The sequence below is a fragment of the Neoarius graeffei genome, chromosome 24 (assembly GCF_027579695.1).
Source record: "Neoarius graeffei isolate fNeoGra1 chromosome 24, fNeoGra1.pri, whole genome shotgun sequence".
NCBI lineage: Eukaryota > Metazoa > Chordata > Actinopteri > Siluriformes > Ariidae > Neoarius > Neoarius graeffei.
In genome coordinates this window covers 15,907,697-15,928,279 of record NC_083592.1, presented here as the reverse complement: position 1 = coordinate 15,928,279, position 20,583 = coordinate 15,907,697, and the positions used below count along the sequence as shown (strand labels likewise).

The following is a 20,583-nucleotide window of genomic DNA, read 5'->3' as shown; positions in this document are numbered from 1 at the left end:
TATACCGTATCTCAGCAAAAAAAACCCACAAACCTGCTCCAAAACGATGCCCTTCTTGGAAATTGCCTATGAAATGAATATGTTTCCACATTAACAATCGTGAGCTTGGGACCAGATATAAGTGGTACAAGTATTCTGCTGTATTTTGTTTTTTCCCTTGTCTTGTTCTGGGCTGTATTCAGATCATTGGTGAAGCAGCATTACTGAGTTGATCAAGGCGCTTTCGTTATCAGAGCCACTAAATGAAGGCGTCTGCTTAATTACACTGGCTGTCTCTGCATGAACGCTTTATTCGTCCATGATAAGACTGAGAGCTGTGATTACAGTAATTAGGAACACTGGTAGTTCTCAGTACTCTCTCTTTGTCTAACAGCGCTCAGATCAGCGCTCAAAAGTGGCCTCACACTTCACAGGCTGTTTTTCTCAGATTAGAAGGAAACATGCATGTCTTTCCTCCTGTAGATTTACAGTTAGAACAGAACCAATTCTAGAGCTTTCTTTCTCAATCTGACCTTTTTCTCTGCCTTTCTTTCTCTCCTTTATCTACCCATCCATTATCCATAACCGCTTATCCTGTGCAGGGTCACGGGCAAGCTGGAGCCTATCCCAGCTGACTATGGGGTACACCCTGGACAAGTCGCCAGGTCACCGCAGGGCTAGCACAAACAACCATTTACATTCGCATTCACACCTACAGTTTTGGTCAGAAGTTTACATACAGTGGCGTGAATGTCATCTTGGATATGAATGTCATGGCAATATTTGGGCTTTCAGTAATTTCTTTGAACTGTTCTTTTTCTGTGGCAGAATGATTGTACAGCATACAGCTTTAATTAAAAAACACTAGAATTTGGTGCACAACTTTTAATTTTCTTTAGGTTTTCTGAAATCAACACAGAGTCAAAATTATACATACAGGATCAAAAATATACATACAGCACACCTAATATTTGGGTAAAATGTCTCTTCACAAGATTCACCTTGACCAAACATTTTTGTTTACCATGAACAAGCTTCTGGCAGAATTCTGGTTGGATATTTCACGACTCTTCATGGTAGAATTGGTAGAGTTCAATTAAATTTGTTTCTTTTTTTTGGCTGTTAGGACTTGGACTGTTTTGGCCTCTAGAGGCCGCTGTTATTTCCTTTTCGTGTCATATTTATTTTGGCCTCTAGAGGCCGCCACTGTTCCTGTGTTTTGTGTTTTTTTTTTGTTTTGCCCTGGATTGTATATAGTGTACATAGTATAAATAAACCTTTTGTTACTTTTTCTACTTCCGCCTCACGCCTCTGCATTTGAGTCATTCCCCTGGTGGCCTAGTGGGGGTTTGCTGGATCATCACACCAACGAACCAGGTTCGAATCCCAGCAAAACCCTAACAGAAAGACTCCGTCACGACCGACTCAGCAGAGGCTGCTTCAACTGTCTACCCGGCCAACCTTCAGGGAATTATGGCAGCTTTGACACGCTTCGGAGCGACCATGGACGCTCATGGACGTACGCTCACCAGCCAACGTGAGGCCCTTGCTCGCCACGAGGAACTGCTTCAGCAAATTGGGAAAACCCTGGCACAGCTGACATCTCTGCCTGCATCTCCTGATCCAGCTCCCACTCCTGCTCCAGTGCCTCCTGCCATGCTGCCTTCTTCACCTCGTGAACCCAGCCTTCCTGCACCACAGAGGTATGACGGCAAGCACAGTGAGTGCTGAGAGTTCCTTACCCAGTGTCAACTCACCTTTGAGCTTCAGCCTACCACCTACACTACGGATCGCCGCAAGATTGCCTTTGTGATCACCTTATTAGCTGGTAAGGCGCGAGCCTGGGCTACTGCTATCTGGCAAAGACAGGGACCTGAGTGCTTTGATTTCCAGCTGTTTTCTGAAGAGATGCTTCGGGTCTTCGATCAGGCAGACATCAGTACCGACGCAGCCCGAAAGCTCATGTCCATCCGGCAAGGAGGAAGCGTCGCAGATTACGCCATCTCGTTCCGAACACTCGCAGCAGTAAGTGGATGGAACGAGACTGCCCTGGTGTCAGCCTTCCACCATGGTCTGTCTGACCCCATCAAGGACGGTCTGGCCTCTATTGGATGCCCAAGTGACCTCGAAACCCTCATCTCACATGCTATTCGTCTGGACAACAGGATGAGAGAACGCCACCAAGCCTTGAGCCCCCCCAGCCTCCCTACCTCTACCTGGAGACCGTCTACCTCCTTCAGTGACTGTCCAGAACCCATGCAAGTGGGTCGTACTCGCCTCTCCGCATCTGAGAGGGAGCGCAGAAGGAGGGACAAGTGCTGCATCTACTGTGGCAAGCCTGGTCACTTCCGAGCATCATGTCCCGAACTCTTGGGAAAAGGACCGCCCCGTCCAGCCGAGGGAGGGTTGTGACGGGGCCTACCCTCTCTCCCGGACTCCCTGGCCAAGGAATCTACATCCCGGTCTCCATCTCCTGGGATGAGTCTGTCCACTCTTGTCAAGCTTTGATAGACTCAGGGGCGGCTGGGAACTTTATGGATATTCACTTCGCCCAAAGCATCAATATACCTACTGCACCTCTTGAAGTCCCTCTGTCTGTGTCTGCCCTCGATGGCCAAGCGTTAGGTGATGGAAGAGTCACTCAAGTTACTTCTCCAGTCTTCCTCCAGTCTCAAGGTCACAAGGAAGAAATATCCCTGCACCTGATTCCTTCACCTGAGTTCCCAGTTATTCTAGGCCTTCCTTGGCTTACTCGCTACAACCCTCGCATAGACTGGGCAACAAGCCAGGTTGTGGAATGGGGCCCTGCATGCCATGCCTCTTGTCTGCTCTCTAGCTCTCCTGTGTCTCCTGCCGAGCCCCCTGATCTCACTGAATTATCTCAAGTTCCCACAGAGTACTGGGATCTCAAGGAGGTATTCAGCAAGAGCAGGGCCGCCATTCTTCCTCCGCACCAGGCCTACGACTGTGCCATCGACTTGCTCCCTGGGACTACCCCTCCTCGTGGCAGACTGTTTTCCCTCTCTCAGCCAGAACGCAAGGCTATGGAGGAATACCTCAAAGACGCCCTGGTCTCTGGGTTCATTCGACCCTCCACCTCACCTGCTGGTGCTGGCTTCTTCTTTGTCGGCAAGAAGGATGGGGGGCTTCGACCATGTATTGACTACAGGGGCCTGAACAAGATTACTGTGCGCAACCGATATCCCCTTCCGCTGATGTCCACTGCTTTCGACCTGCTCCAAGGCGCCACCGTCTTCACCAAGTTGGACCTATGGAACGCATACCACCTCATCCGTATCCGACAGGGAGACGAGTGGAAGACTGCCTTTAACACCCCGTCTGGGCACTACGAATACCAGGTGATGCCCTTCGGACTCACCAACGCACCAGCTGTTTTTCAGGCCCTAATCAACGACGTCTTAAGGGACATGATTAACCTGTACGTCTTTGTCTACCTCGATGACATCCTTATCTTTTCCAAGACCGTGCAGGAGCACCGCCACCATGTCCGCCAGGTTCTCCAGAGGCTGCTACAGAACAATCTGTTCGCCAAGGCCCAGAAATGCGAATTTCATGTTCCCGAGGTCTCCTTTCTGGGATTTATTGTACGGACAGGCCAACTCCAAATGGACCCTGCCAAGACCCTGGCCGTCCGGGACTGGCCTACTCCCAAGTCCGTTAAGGAGGTTCAGCGGTTCTTAGGATTCGCTAACTTCTACCGCAAGTTCATCAGGAACTTCAGTTCTGTGGCAGCACCCATGTCAGACCTCACCAAAGGGACAGGTGGATCTTATGGCTGGTCTCCTCAGGCAGAAAAGGCGTTCAAAGACCTCAAGGCCCGCTTCTGCATGGCACCCATTCTGGTCCTCCCGGACACCTCCCAACCATTCATCGTGGAGGTGGACGCCTCGGACAGTGGTGTCGGCGCGGTACTCTCTCAACGTTCGGAAGGAAAGCTGCACCCCTGCGCTTACTTCTCCCACCGCCTGAGTCCTGCGGAGTGCCGGTACGATGTGGGGGATCGAGAACTGCTGGCGGTCAAACTGGCCCTTGAGGAGTGGAGGCACTGGCTGGAGGGAGCGCAACATCCATTCCTGGTTTGGACTGACCACAAGAACCTGGAGTACCTCCAGCAAGCCAAGAGACTGAACCCTCGACAGGCTAGGTGGGCCCTGTTTTTCAGTCGGTTTGACTTCACCCTCTCGTACCGTCCCGGCTCCAAGAACACCAAACCTGACGCACTGTCCAGGCTGTTCTCTGCCACTAACAGGGAGAATGAAGTCGGGCCTATTATCCCGGTGTCCCGGATTGTGGCCCCTGTCCGCTGGGGTATTGAGGAGGCTGTTCGACGAGCCCAACGCCAGGACCCCGGTCCTGGGACGGGGCCACCGGGCCTCTTGTACGTCCCACATCAAGCCCGGGCCAAGGTTCTCCAGTGGGGTCACTCTTCCCCTCTCACCGCCCACCCGGGAGCTCGGAGGACCCTGGACTTCCTGAAAAGACGCTTCTGGTGGCCTAACATGGAGCAGGAAGTAAGGTCATTTGTCCTGTCCTGTGAGGTTTGCACCAGAACCAAGAACCCACGACAGCGTCCCCAGGGTCTCCTGCATCCTCTGACCATTCCCCGGCGTCCCTGGTCCCACGTGGCAGTCGACTTCATCACGGGTCTCCCTGAGTCACAAGGTAACATGGTCATTTTGGTCATTGTTGACAGATTCTCCAAGGCCTGCCGCTTCATACCTCTGTGCAAACTCCCCTCTGCTCTTGAAACAGCGAAACTTATATTTAATCATGTCTTCCGAGTCTTTGGTCTTCCACAGGACATCGTCTCAGACCGAGGGCCCCAGTTCTCCTCCCGAGTGTGGCACGGGTTCTGCAAGGTCATCGGAGCCACTGCCAGCCTCTCCTCTGGGTTTCACCCACAGTCCAATGGTCAGACGGAGAGGCTCAACCAGGACCTGGAAACCACCCTGCGAGGCCTGGCTATGGATAACCCGACATCGTGGAGCACCTGGCTGCCATGGGCAGAGTACGCCCACAACACCCTGCAGTCATCGGCCACCAAGCTGTCGCCATTCCAGTGCCAATTTGGGTTCCAGCCACCTCTGTTCCCGGACCAGGAGGAGGACGCGGGGGTGCCCTTGGTCAACCAATATGTGAGATGGTGTCGCAAGACCTGGAGCAAGGTCAGGAAGACCCTCATACAGACCTCCAGAACCAACCAGACTCAGGCCAACCGCCACAGAAGACCTGCACACACTTTCCGCCCTGGGCAGCGGGTTTGGCTGTCCACTAAGGACCTTCCACTGCGGGTGGAGAACCGCAAGCTTGCTCCTCGCTACATTGGCCCCTTCAAGGTGGTGCACAGGGTGAACCCTGTCTCCTACCGGCTCCAGTTGCCCCAGACTCTGAGGATCAACCCCACTTTCCATGTTTCCCTGTTGCGGCCTGTACTGACGTCTACGTATGCCCCTGCCCCTAGGAACCCCCCACCCCCCTGCATCTTCCAGGGGCAGACTGTGTTCACTGTGCATCGCCTGCTTGACTCCCGCCGGGTCCGCGGCGGGTTGCAATATCTGGTGGACTGGGAGGGCTATGGTCCTGAGGAGCGCTGCTGGGTTCCTGCTCGGGATGTCCTGGATAAAGAACTGTGTCGGGACTTCCATTCGGCCCATCCGGATCGCCCTGGGAACGTCAGGAGACGCTCCTGGGGGGGGGTCCTGTTAGGACTTGGACTGTTTTGGCCTCTAGAGGCCGCTGTTATTTCCTTTTCGTGTCATATTTATTTTGGCCTCTAGAGGCCGCCACTGTTCCTGTGTTTTGTGTTTTTTTTTGTTAATTGCCTGTTAGTCCTAATTATCTTCACCTGTGTCCTTAATTAGTTTGTGTATTTATACCCCTGAGTTCAGTCCTCTTGTCACGGAGTCTTTGTGCTGTTATGTTTATCTCCAGTTTCCTTTGTACTGTGTTTTGTGGATCTTCTGAGCTTTTGCATTTTTGCCTTTTTCTTTTTGAATTATACTCTTTGTTTTTGTTTTTTTTTTGTTTTGCCCTGGATTGTATATAGTGTACATAGTATAAATAAACCTTTTGTTACTTTTTCTACTTCCGCCTCACGCCTCTGCATTTGAGTCATTCCCCTGGTGGCCTAGTGGGGGTTTGCTGGATCATCACACCAACGAACTAGGTTCGAATCCCAGCAAAACCCTAACATTGGCATGGTCTCGACTTATAAGCACGGTCCATATATTTTCAACAGGGTTGAAGTCAGGGCTTGCTTTAAGCTTAATGTTAGCCTGCTTTATCCTTCACAACCAGCTCTGATACGTGTTTGGGTTCACTGTCCTGTTGTAAGTCCCAAGTCATGTTCAAGTTTCTGATGGTTTATGTTGAAGAATTCTGAGGTAGTCCTCTTTCTTCATTATCCATCCACTTTGTGCAATGAACCAGTTCCACTGGCAGCAAAACAGCCCCAGAGCATGATGATCCTACCACCACCACCAGCTGGTACAGTGTCCCTCTGTACATGGTAGTCATTGTGGCCAAACAACTCAATCTTTGTCTCATCTGACCATACAGCTTTCCTCCAGAAGGCTTTTTCTTTGTCCGTGTGGTCAGCTTTAAACTTTAGTTAAGCTTGAAGGTGTCAGTTTTGGAGCAGGGGGTTATTTCTTGGATAGCAGCCTCTTAGTCCATGGTGATCTGAACTGTAGACAGTGATCCATCAGCTTCCAGTTCATGGCAGGACCATGCCATGGTGGTTCTCAGGTTGTTCCTGACCATCCAAACCAATTTCCTTTCAGCTGAAGGTGATAGTTTGGGTTTTCTTGAAGTGGCTTGGCAAAATGACTACACCTCACAATAACTTGGATACAATTATTTGAACTGATCTTGGAATTTGCAGTTGTTTAGAAATGACTCCAAGAGACATTCTGGAGTTGCGTATATCTGCGATCCTCTTTCTCAGATCTGCACTGAGCTCCTTGGACTTTCCCATTTTACTGTGTGTTGGTCAATCAAATGAGTGCTGTAAACTAACCCTTTTTATGAAGGCACAGAAAAGCTACCCGCTGTAGTCAATCATGATCACTAACAGGAAGTTAAGAGACCTCAGCCTTGGCAAGAAAAGAGACATTTTGGAAGTTTCAGCACCTCTGAATTAATAATCTAAGTTAGCGTATGTAAATTTTTGACCCTGTGTTGATTTCAGAAAACCCAAACTTGTGCACCAAATTCTAGTGTTTTTTTTAATTAAAGATGTATGCTGTACAATCATTCTGCCACAGAAAAAGAATAGTTCAAAGAAGTAACTGAAAGCCCAAATATCGCCATGACATTCATGTCACTGTATGTAAACTTCTGACCACAACTATATGGTCAATATATGGCCCTTTTCCACTACCCTTTTTCAGCTCACTTCAGCTCACTTCAGCCCAACACGGCTCGCGTTTCGACTACCTCAGAACAGCACGACTCAGCTCGCTTCAGCCCTGCTTAGCACCCAAAACTCGCACGGTTTTGGAGTGGGGCTGAAGCGAGCCAAACCGAGCTGAGTGGGGCTAGGGGCGTGAGCAGACACTCCCCTGTGCACTGATTGGTGAGGAGGAGTGTCCTCACATGCCCACACACGCCCCGCGAGCACGCTGGGATCTGTAAACACCGTAAACCCGGAAGAAGGAGAATTACGAATTACGAGAATTTCTGAAGCCTTATGCGCCTCGCCTCATCTATACGCTCTTGCCAGTATCTGTTGGCGTTGTCGGTGACAACAAGCCACAGCACCAAGACCAGCAACACTAACGACTCCATGTCCTCCATGTTTATTGTTTACTATCCGGGTCGTGAGACTACCGCTTAAAAGGTCACTGATGTCACTGTTTGCGCCGCTTAACGACATCACGTGACGTCCACCCACTTTCGCTAACTCCACCCAATGTGTCCACCCACTTCCAGCCAGCACGGTTCAGTGCGGTTGTAGTCGAAATGCAACTCCAACAGCCCCACTCAGCCCAACTCAGCACGGCACGGCTCAGCCCAACTCAGCCGCGTTTGTAGTGGAAAAGCGGCATTAGAGCCACCAGTTAACCTAACTGCATGTCTTTGGGAGAAACCAGAGCACCTGGAGGAAACCCATGCAGACACGGGGAGAATATGCAAACTCCACACAGTGAGGCTCCCGTCAGCCACTGGGTTCAAACCCAGAACCTTCTTGCTGTGAGGCGACAGTGCTGACCACTACACCACTGTGCTGCTTCCTTTAGCTATGTCTCTTTTATTTCTGTTTATCTCTCTGAGTGCATATTTTCTGTCTCTCTTTATATTTTCATACACAGTATCTGTCTCCCATTTGTGGGATGTTTTCCTTGTTGTTATTTTTTTTTATTTGTTTGTTTCAGTTTTACCCAAATCAACATGGTCATGATGACTTGTATAACATGTTATTCTGAGAATATTTTATGACCTTGTATGAAGAAGCACTAAGAAGGCACCCTCTATTTTATTGTCCTTCAAGCTTTCCTCCTCTGCGTAGGAAATGGTTTTCCTGACACGAGGGGGTGATAATGTGGACTTGTTCCCAAAGACACAAGTCAGACCAGACCAGACCAGATACCATACATATTCCAGAAACATAGAAACCATCGATGATCAGACCATTATTACATATCACTTCCTTTTGTTTATTTCATTTTTTTGTGTGCACTTGATAAATTACAAGAATGTGGAGACTCTGGTGGGACAGCAATGACTTCCTACTGCTTTTACCTGTACACCTGTGATGACTGCAAGGGTGAGTTAGTCATCCTGTAAAAAAAATGTGCCAAGAAAAGGAACCAGTATCCTGAATTTCTGTCTTTTTTTAAGCTTCATTGTTCACCTCCTGCAAGAAGAGTGAAGTCCTTCACTAGGAGGGTTTAAATTGCTGGAGTAACAAAGACTTCGAATCAGGGTCCTTTGGCTCAGATTACCAAGGTGGTTCTCTCCCTGCACTTTGCTGATAATGGTGAATTTGAAAGGGAGGTAGAGCAGATGTTAGATAAGTTGTGCTTGAAGAAAAAGGCATAAATGAGTCAGGAGTTTAACCTCACAAAGCAAGTAGAGTGGAGAGAGTTTTTCTGCCTTAAAGGAGATACGCAGAACCATGGCCTCACTTTTTGTTTATAAATGCCTTGAGACCTCAAGAATGCTATAGGAATAGTTTTAAATATTAACAATAAATCTAATATAGTAATTTTTACGATTAAAATGATTCATATAGGTAGCGGTCTGAGTGAATGACCTTGACATCTGTGACATCACAGCAGGAAGTCTCTTCTATCGGTCTCATCGCCATTTCCACTATACTAAAACACAGAGCTGACTGCAACTTTGAGCTTCCATTTTGAGCTAATTTATTGCCATGCCACGCAGATGTGTTGCTGGCAGGTGCAGCAACACGACAGAAGGTGGATTTACATTGCATTCATAGCCCAAGAATGTTCAAACTGCAAAGATTTGGATGCATTTTGCAAGAAGTTCACGGGCACATTGGGCGCCTGCGAAGTGGTCTTTCCTCTGTTCTGCACATTTTACTGAAGACTCATACGAGACCTTTGATCTGTTGAGGAGTGTTGGCTATAAGCCCGTATTGAAAGACGGTGCAGTACCAACAATTAAAGGAAAAGGAAACTACAAGAAAAGGAAAGTATGTTCAGTTGCACCAGTTCTTCTGGAGTGTGAGTCGAAGGTTGTTGCTAAAACCTGGGACGGAACGGGACGGGACATATTATCACTCGGGCGGTTGTTGCTAAAACTGGTGATGTCCCGTCCCGGCTTTTAGTAATTGCCTGACGAGCAGTCATGGCAGAGTACTCGGTATGGAGAAAATGGAGAATGAGTGGACCAGCCGTCTGATTTCTCCGCTGGATATGCTTGCATCAGCAGCAATATCCCACTCTTACATGGAAAAACCGAATGAACGGAAAACTGAATGAACAACTGAAAGTCAGATTGTTTCAAAACAATCGGCCACAAGGTCAGCCTTCAAGCAGCGAGAACACAGACAGGTAAGACATGACTCTCATTTGGATACAAAACAACAACAACAACAACAACAACATGTTGTTTACCTGCATTTAGAGTAATACATGTAACTTGTATTGTGTGTTTAAGTTACCGGTATAAGATTATTTAATTTGCTTCAGAATGTGATTGTCTCAGTTCATCTGATTATTTAATTAATCTTTTACATTTTATCAGTGAAAATGCATGCATGTACATGTATGTTGCATAAGTTATAACACCCATCCTGTTTTAATGAGAGTCAACCCACAATCAATGAAGTCAAATCAGTCTTAGTTGAGCAAGTCGGTAACGGTATTTCTTACTTTCACCATAAATTTTTATTTATATGACTTTGGTCTATAGCTGTCAAAGGCCTCGGCCGTATAACCGGTTACCGCTGTGATGTCACGCACTCAGGGCTGGCTGGCTCAGCGGGGCAGCTCGAATGCCAACTTTGTGGTCTATTTTAACTTTCAAAAATATATTTTTTAATTCCCATTTATGCAGCATACAAGAGTTAAGGATGGAGATACTATCCACTCAGAAATGTATTTAAAAATAAAGGTTCTGTGTATCTCCTTTAAATAAATGTGGGGGGACTTTGAAGGAGCTGTGCAAATTTTCAGACAGTTGTACTCCTTTCTCATGAATGAGCAATGTGAGAACATTTCTACACAGGCACCAGAAGGTTCCAAATTGGCACAGGAATGTTCGAATCATAAAATCTAAATTTCAAAATTAAAAAAATATTTTTTTGTAGTGCCTTTGATACAAAATAGCAATATAAAGTGCTAACAGTATCATAAAAAAATTGGGACATTGTATAAAACATAAATAGAAATGAAATGCAATGATTTGCAAATCTTTTTTAACCTATATTCAGTTGAATACAATACACAGACAGGTGTTGCCAAGCAAAATAAACCTCGACCGGTAGCACTTATGATGAATATGAAGGAAGATATGGCGAAAAAAATAGGTACCCTCTGGGTACATGTGGCTACTGCTTATAAATAAAATTGTTTTTTGATACCATGTCCATACAGTAAATATAGCATATATATTTACTCTAGGAGGCAGTAGCCACAAAAATGAAGCGTAATCCAAAAATCAACAATTTAAAAATCACAGAAGTAAAATATACCAAGTGTCTGTATTTTATATTATTCTGCTCTTACCTCTTACAGTTTTCGAAACTGAAACCTCTGAACCGAGGCTGATATACACACGCTGTCACTATGACTGAAACTCTTATTTCCCGGAAATGGCCTGGCGCTAGAGCTCAGTGGAACGCACTTTCCCTCTGTAATAAGCATAAACATGTCTGAAAGTGATTTCTTTAGTCTAGTGAATTGTCTTAGAAGCATTATTTAATACTAACGAGAGCATTTTGTTTCACAAGTGTAGTGTAAAGACTAAATATCTGTCAAAAAGCTAAAAAAAAACAACTTACAAAACTTTTTATTTGACTTTTCAGAAGGACCAAACAAAAGCTGTGATAATCAAAAGGTAAATTTTCTTAAAATAAACATCACCTACTTGATATCGAATCAGTAGCCTTGGCGAACCACAAGGTGAATTTCATTTGTCTTTTTATCTGCTGATTATCTTCCGATACTACGAAGTTATAATGAGGTTTCTCTTGTTTCATTTCTAGTTCTGATTAGTTCCGAAGTTTATCAAGAAATAGAACGGGTAATTGAACTTGATCAGGATAAGTGCTGATTGGTTATAAACGCTGTGACCTAAAATCAGTCTCATTCATGACGCCCTACTCACTATATAGGAAATTATTATATAAAGAAGTATATAGTGAGCTCATTGATTAAATGATAAAACTTCTTCTTTGCAGCAATATTTTTTTCCTCTTTGCCGCCGCGCTACTTTTCATGATGCTTTGTGAAATACTTTGAGTGCACTATATAGAGTGTAATAATGCTCACTATACATTCAGACAGCACTACAAAATGGCGACCTGACTATATAGCCCACTATGTAGTGAGTAGGGAGTGATTTGGGACACAGGGGAACTTTCGCTATTGTTACACTCATTCTTATACTCGTTCTTGTCTACTATTGTAATACTTATGTAATAATTGTAATACTTGTGTGAATGCGCAGTGTGCTATTGTTACACTCATGCTTACATTCTTACAACACAATGATAATGCAAGATCAACTATTCATATTGTGAGATTATGATTCATCGTTCTGGTGACGTGCATACGCAGTGCGCATGACCGTTCTGGTGATACACATGCGCAGTGCGCAATTGTTACACTCTTACATTCTTATAGCACGATGACACTGTATATGAGGCAGTAGCCACAAAAACCTTGACCTTAACCGGACGACCCTCAAAATGTTGGCGGTTCTATTTGAGACCAATGCCTATCTATTCTGAAAGTTTCATGAAGATTGGTCCAGCCATTTTCCTGTAATGTTGTTTACAAAAAAACAAAGAAACCCGACCAAAAACAATACCTTGCCCTCTGGTGGACTCCATCACTTTTTCTTTTAACAACTCTCAGTAAGTGTTTGGGAACCTAGGACACTAATTGTTGAAGTTTTGAACATGAACTTCACTTTCCCATTCTTGTGTGATCTACAACTTCAGTTCTCAACAGTCTGGGGTCTCTTGTTATATTTTGCGCTTCATAATACCCCATACCTTTTCAGTGAGAGGCAGGCAGGCCACTTTAGCACCTGCACTCTCTTACTATGAAGCCATGTTGTTGTAACACATGCAGAATGTGGCTTAGCATTGTCTTGCTGGAATAAGGAGGGACGTCCCTGGAAAAGACGTCGTCTGGATGGCAGCATATGTTGCTACAAAACCTGTATGCACCTTTCAGCATTAATGGTACCTTCACAGATGTGCAAGTTACCCCTTCCGTGGACACTAGCACTCCCCCATACCATCACAGATGCTGGCTTTTGAACTTTGTGCGAGAAACAATCTGGATGGTCCGTTTCCTCTTTAGCCCAGAGGATACAACATCCATGATTTCCAGAAAGAGTTCAAAATGTAGACTCGTCAGACCACAGCACACTTTCCCACTTTGCGTTAGTCCATCTTAGATGAGCTCAGGCCCAGAGAATTCAGCAGTGTTGATGATATCTGGATTTTGCTTTGTATGATAAATGCAGCAACGAACTGTGTTTACTGTGAACAGTTTTCTGAAGTGTTCCCAAGCCCACGTAGTAATATACTTTATACAATCATGTAGGTTTTTCATGCAGTGCCACCTGAGTGCTTGAAGGTCATGGGCGTTCAATGTTGGTTTTTGGCTTTGCCCCTTACGAGCAGAGATTTCTCTGAATCTTTTGATGATCTTATGGATTGTCGATGGTGAACTCTCTAAATTCTTTTCAATTGTATGTTGGGAAATAGTGTTCTTAAACTGTTGGACTGTTTGCCCACTCTTTTTCACAAAGTGGTGAACTTTGCCCCATCCTTGCTTGTGAATGACCTGAGCCTTTCCAATCACCAGTTAAGCTGTTTACCTGTAGAATGTTCCAAATAGGTGTTTTTTGAGCTTTCCACAACTTTTCCAGGCTTTTGTTGCCCCTGTCCCAACTTTTTTGGAATGTGTTGCAGGCATCAAATTACCATAAGAGTGAATGTATATTTACATAAAACAATATCACTTTGAACGTTAACTATCTTTGTATCGCATTTAATTGAATATAGGCTGAAAAGGATTTGCAAGTCATTGCATTCTGTTTTTATTTACATTTACAAAGTGTCCCAACTTTTTTGGGAATTTGAGTTGTACAACAATAAAAGAAGATACATAAGGGTATGATGATGATGATATAAGAAATGCACTCACTAGCCACTTCAATAGGAACTTGTTCTTGATTCTAAGATTCCTGTCCTTGGCTGCAGGAGTGGAACCCAGTGTGGTCTTCTGCTGTTGCATGCTGAGATGCTTTTCTGCTCACCACGGGTGTAAAGAGTTACTATATGAGTTACTATATCCTTCCTGGCAGCTCAAACCAATCTGTACATTTTCCTCTGAACTCTCTTATCAACAAGGCATTTGTTTCCACCCACAGAACTGTCACTCACTCAATGTTTTTTGTTTCTTGCCCCATTCTGTGTAAACTAGAGATTATTGTGTGTGAAAACCCCAGAAGATCAGCAGTTTCTGAAATACTCAAACCAGTCCATTTGGCTCAAACCAACACCCATGCCATAGTGAAAGAAAGTCACACTTTGAGATCACAATTTTTTCCTATTCTGATGTTTGAAGTGAACATTAACTGAAGCCCTTGATTTGTATCTGTGTGATTTTATGCATCGTGCTTCTGTCAAGGGATTGGCTGATTAGAGAACTGCATAACACAGCAGGTGGATGTATGGGTGTTCCTAAGAAAGTGGAGACGAGTAGAAGACGTCAGATGGAAAATGGAATCAACGATAATGATGATAATAATAATAATTACAGTGAAAATTGAAAAACACAAAAAATTAAGATTAATAAAAAGAATTAAGATAAAAGTGGACTAAGAGAATGCTTACCTGAAAGGGTTCTTTTAACCCCTTGGCTGCCACCCATAATTAATTGTAATGGGCCGGGCATATTGGACAAAAATAGGTCAAAATTGGGATATTTTGATAATTTTTCTCTAACTTGTTCAGAGCTTTACATTTTTAATATTTGTATAGAAAATCACAAAAAACACTGTTGTAGAGTAAAAATAACTTTAGTAATAAAAAACAACTTCCAAAACAACAGGTCTTTTCAATGAGAACCTGTCCATAAACATGAATTACTAGTACTTGAAAACACAATGTACACCAAGGGTCCATGTATTCCAAGTAACTGGGTACCATTTTTATGAAGGTCTTTGGTATGACCAGACTGTGAATAGAACTCACAATCAAGAGGCGGACACGCTAACCACTAGGCCAACTTGCAGTAATGTGCCATGTAAGGTATATAAAAGGAGGTGCAGTGCTGGGCACATTACTTTGAAAAAGTAATTAGTTACAAGTACTAGTTACTTCTCCAAAAAAGTAATTGCGTTAGTAACTGCGTTACTTCACTAGAAAAGTAACTAGTTACCAGGAAAAGTATTTATTGCGTTACTTTTTTTTTTTTTGCTTACAGATAAACGAGGATAACTGTTCTTTTCTAGTGAAGTAACGCAGTTACTAACGCATTTACAGAACTTTGTTTCCAGGGCACAGTTTGCATTGGACATAAACATTATTGCCTTTGACTTCAACCAGCGTGAAATTATGCCGGTGTTTCCAGTTCGAAAATGCGACTTTGCGGCTTGGTGCTGCCATTGTCTCTTCCCCATCTCTGTGTGCGCGTGTGTGTGCGTAGCGGGAAAACACAATCGACTCCACCCACCTAGAACATCTTAGCAAATCACGATTTGTTCTCTTGCATTCAAAGGGTGAATGGGAGAATGTAAAAGCCATATTGGTACATAATTATTATTATATATTGTGGTACCGTGTTGCCAATGCTCATGTTGTCAAGGCGCCCATATCAAATTGTAACGCATCACGTTACTTCCCGAGTAACGGTAACGGCGATACAAATATGGATTAAGTAACTAAGTAATTATTCCGTTACCCAAAATGTGGCTCCGTTAGTAACGCCGTTATACTCTAACGCCGTTATTCCCAGCACTGAGGAGGTGTTTATGATGAGTAGCATACGTCATAAGACACAGCGGTAAAAGATTTCATGACGTATGTGGCTCATCCAAGGGCATTGAAGGGGTTAAAAGAGTTTACAGATTGTGCTGGAAGGCTGTTCCAAAGGTAAGGACCACTAAATGCTGCCTCCCCATATTTCATTGTCTTCACTCTGGGAACAACTAAGAGGCCAGTGTCGGAGGCCCTTCGTGATCTGGAGGGAGCATACATTAAAAGCATGTCTGATAAGTGTTCACTCCATTGAGTGATTGGATTACCAATAAAAGGATCTTAAAATCTACACTAAAACTGACTGGCAACCAATGAAGGGGCTTTAGGACAGGTCAGACGTGTTCACCTTCTGGCCTCCAGGTGAGATGTGTGTTCTTCTCCTCTGAGTCTACATCCTCCAATGGGGAGCCGGAGGGTATGGGATTTGATCCTACAGCTATAGGTATGACTCCATTTGAGTTGTACGTGTTTCATTCTCTGGATGTGATTTCAAGATTCAAGATTAACTTTATTGTCTCACAAAGTGAGAAATTTGTTCTGGGCCATTCGCCCATGCTGCAGCCACAACACAGAACATACAATAGATATGCGTATCCATATCATACAAGGTGCCTAAAAGTACAAGAAACATTGTGAATTAAAAAAATAAAATAAAAATTTAAAAATAAATAAATAAATAAATAAAGAGAATGAATCAATAACACCTAATAGGTGTAATAAAATGATAAAATTCTAATAAGTAAAAATACTAACCTGTGCAAAACAAACAACCACAAGTCATCTGTGCTCTGGTCTTATCTGACCTTGTTTACCAGCTTAATTGACACAGGAACAAACAAGTTTTTAAATCTGTTCAGTGTGTCCTGAAGTGCTTATGTCAGATGAATTAGACAAAGTTAAGGCATTACAGTGTCTGTGAAGAGAGCTGAAAGCATTGCAGGTATGTAATAATGACTTCCTCATGATTATTCACAACAGCGTGGGTTCCACAGAATGCTGGCATGAAACTGTTGATCATCACCAAAATAAGAATGAGTCAGTGCGACACTACACTTCGTGTTTTGCTGAAAATTTTCAGTTGCATGGCTGTATAGTACCAGTCAAAAGTTTGGACACCCCTACGCTACTCATTCATGGGTTTTTCTGTATTTAGACTATTTTTTACATTGTAGAGCAATACTGATATGAAGGCATCAAAATTATGAAATAACATCCATTATCTGTAGCCACTTATCCTGTTCTACAGAGTCACAGGCAAGCTGAAGCCTATCCTAACTGACTATGGGCGAGAGGCGGGGTACACCCTGGACAAGTCGCCAGGTTATCGCAGGGCTAACACAGAGACAAACAACCATTTACACTCACACCTATGGTCAATTTAGAGCCACCAATTAGCCTAATCTGTATGTCCTTGGACTATGGGGGGAAACTGGAGCACACCCATGCAGACACGGGGAGAACATGCAAACTCCATACAGAAAGGCCCTCGCCGGCCGCGAACCCAGGACCTTCTTGCTGTGAGGTGACAGTGCTAACCACTACAACCACCATGTCACTATGAAATAACATATGGAATGTACTGTATATGAAATTATGTAAGAAACAAAAAAACTGTTAGAAAACAAAACGTTTCATATTTTAGATTCTTCAAAGGAACCAGTGTTTACCCTGATGATGCTTTGCACACGATTGGCTTTATCTTTACTGGCTTCAGGAGGTAGTCACCTGGAATGCTTTCAGTTAACAGACGTGCCTCATCAAAAGTTAATCAGTGGACTAGTTTCTTGCCGTTTTAATGTGTTTGAGATCAAACAGTAAAGAGTAAATAATAAAAATACAGTAAATAGCTCTATTTGACAACTGTAGTAATCCATATTATGCCTAGGTGAGATGGCAGAAAGATACATGCTGCGACCTGCGATCGGTCGGGTGGCGACTGATCACAGGTGGACGCAGCCGTTTTGCGTCAAATCCTTTGTTGTGGTCAGACGTATTGCAAGACGCAGAGTTCAGGATGCAACCAGTCGGAAGCAGACGCAGCTAGATGCAGGTTGACACAGCGCACAGAAAACTTTTTTAAAAATATTAGGCCATAAGACTGCTCGCAGGTTGTTGTAAACTATTTGCAGGTGCAGTCTGCGTCTACCTGCGATGCATCACAGCCATCTCTAAAGACTTGTCTTCCCCTGTATCAGCCTGCGTCTAGCTGCCACTACCTGCTTCAACCTGCGATTAGTCGCTCAAGCATTGCACAACCGCCTGCCTCTACATGCGTCAACCTGCTATTTGCACCGACTGGAAGCGAATTGCAGCTGAAATGCAAACAGATCGTGATCCACTTGCGTCGACCTACCTCTGCTAAAGACCCTCTGCAACACTCTGCCATTATCTGTGGCGTCGCGTGTTGACGCAAGACCAGTCTTGCATCTACCTGTGATTTTGTTATCGCAGGTAGATGCAAGTAGTGGAATACTAGTTGCAGCCTGCCGTCTGACCTGGGCATTATGTCAAGAACAGCCTGACTAAGTAAAGAGAAATGACATCCATCAATACTTTAAGACATGAAGTATGTCTTAATTAATAAAAATAAAGAAAACCCACTGAATTAGAAGATGTGTCCAAATGTTTGACTGGTACTCTTGTTCATGTGCCACTGCTGATTAAGTTTTTGGCTCCTATCCGGCACTTTCTCTCTGGCAAATAGTCAATAAAATAAGGACACGAGTTCCAGCATTTCCAGCGATAAGTGCTGCTGTTGTTTATTGCTAAGCGTGGGCACTGGGAGTGTGTGTAGGAGGAAACAAGCTGATCTTAAGGAGGTTGGTATGAAATGTGTTCAAAATTCTGGTGCAGCTCAGCCAGACTCATGGGGAGGAGCCATCACACCAGAAGCGATACAGCAGGCAACACAGCTGCTACAGCGTGTCCGGTCATCACTGCTCCAATCTACATTCTTGTTCATAATTTTGGCCACATTTGGCATTGGTGTGCTTTACTAACTGCTGCTGGTACACTGATTAAACATGTTTCCATTGTAATCCCCCGCTGGCCAAAAGGCCCGAAGGGGGATTATGTCTTTGTGATTTCCATCCGTCCATCCATCCATCCATCCTGGGAAGGGTGCTCACCTTCTGAAATCAACTCCTTTCACAATTTTTCGAGGAATTTAAAAGGCCTTGTTATATGACAGTAATACGCATATTGTGATTTAATTTCGTTTGTGAAAATTTTACCAGAGTTTTGACCCTTGATTAAATAACTTGTACTTTGACAGTTTCATGAGGGTGTACGTTCTTCTGAAATCAACTCCTCACAATTTGTGGAGGAATTTCAAACTTGGCAAAAGGCTTTGCTATATGACAATTATATGCATATTGAAATTTAATTTAATTTGGGCAAATTTTACCAGTTATGTCCTTGATTATTAACGAACTTGTACTTAGGCAATTTCATCAAGGTGTACTTGATTTCTGAAAGCAACTTCCCTCACAATTTTTGGAGGAATTTTTTGTAATTTGGAAAAAAAGTTTTTATCCCCCGCTGGCCGAAAGGCCCGAAGGGAAATTATGTCTTGGCGATTTCCGCCTGTCTGTCCATCCCGGGAAGGGTACTCACCTTCTGAAATCAACTCCTCTCACAATTTTTGGAGGAATTTCATGAAATTGGCAGGATTCTTTGTTATATGTAGGTAATATGCATATTGGGCAGCACGGTGGTGTAGTGGTTAGCACTGTCACCTCACAGCAAGAAGGTCCGGGTTCGAGCCCCATGGCCGGCGAGGGCCTTTCTGTGCGGAGTTTGCATGTTCTCCCCGTGTCTGCATGGGTTTCCTCCGGGTGCTCCGGTTTCCCCCACAGTCCAAAGACATGCAGGTTAGGTTAACTGGTGACTCTAAATTGACCGTAGGTGTGAATGTGAGTGTGAATGGTTGTCTGTGTCTACGGTATGTGTCAGCCCTGTGATGACCTGGCGACTTGTCCAGGGTGTACCCTGCCTTTCGCCTGTAGTCAGCTGGGATAGGCTCCAGCTTGCCTGTGACCCTATAGAACAGGATAAAGTGGCTAGAGATAATGAGATGAGAATATGCATATTGCAATTACGTTCAATTCAGTTGCGATTTACCAGAGTTACTTGCCAGCGGGGGATATTGTGCTCTCAGAGCACTCTTGTTTTAATTTTGCTGTCAGCGTGTGAACTTCCAGCACGACTAGCTGTGGGTACAACCACAGCACACTGTCCCCCAAGTACAGATGAAGTTTGAGGTCATGCTATGTTGCAGTCAAAGCACCCTGCAACTTCTCAGATGTGTCGGTTGCAGCCATTAAAACCTCTGATGATAGTCCTGACGCCCAGCAGGTATGCTCATCACTGCTGATGTCCTCTGCCGCTTGTGCATTAGCGGTCTGGTCCTGGATGAACTCAGGTACATGTCTGGATTCTGCTGGCATTTGAAATCAAGGTGGCCCCTGAGGCATTGTTGTTATGTTTGGCCCAACATATCCACAGTCTAGGACAAATGGGTGTCCAGAACATGGTCCATGAATTTTCTTCAGTATGGTGGAATTCTAAGTTCCATGTTTATGCATTTGATGAGATGTGATGTAATGTTGTGTCAAGCGAACAACAATTTATCTATTTCTTTTCTGTTCTTTTTCTTCTCTGACTGCCTGGGTTTGTTATTCACTTATTTGTTATAGACTGTATGGTCTATCTTTATTTTATTCACACCATTATTTTCTGTTTGTCTTTTTCTACGTTCTCCAGTACTTCTTTCTTGCCTCCTTCTTCTACTCTTTCTCTCTGCTACTCACGATTTCTTCATTGTCCATCATTTTCTATCTCTCTTCTGTTGAATTTCTTTCTTCTTTGTCTGCCCACCTCTCCTTCTT

General features: G+C 44.4%; 1 protein-coding gene across 1 annotated transcript in view; it reads left to right on the top strand.

Moving 5' to 3' along the window:
• svopa (SV2 related protein a) overlaps window positions 1-20,583 on the top strand; it is a 112,864-nt gene that overhangs the window by 15,359 nt on the left and 76,922 nt on the right. The window lies entirely within an intron of this gene.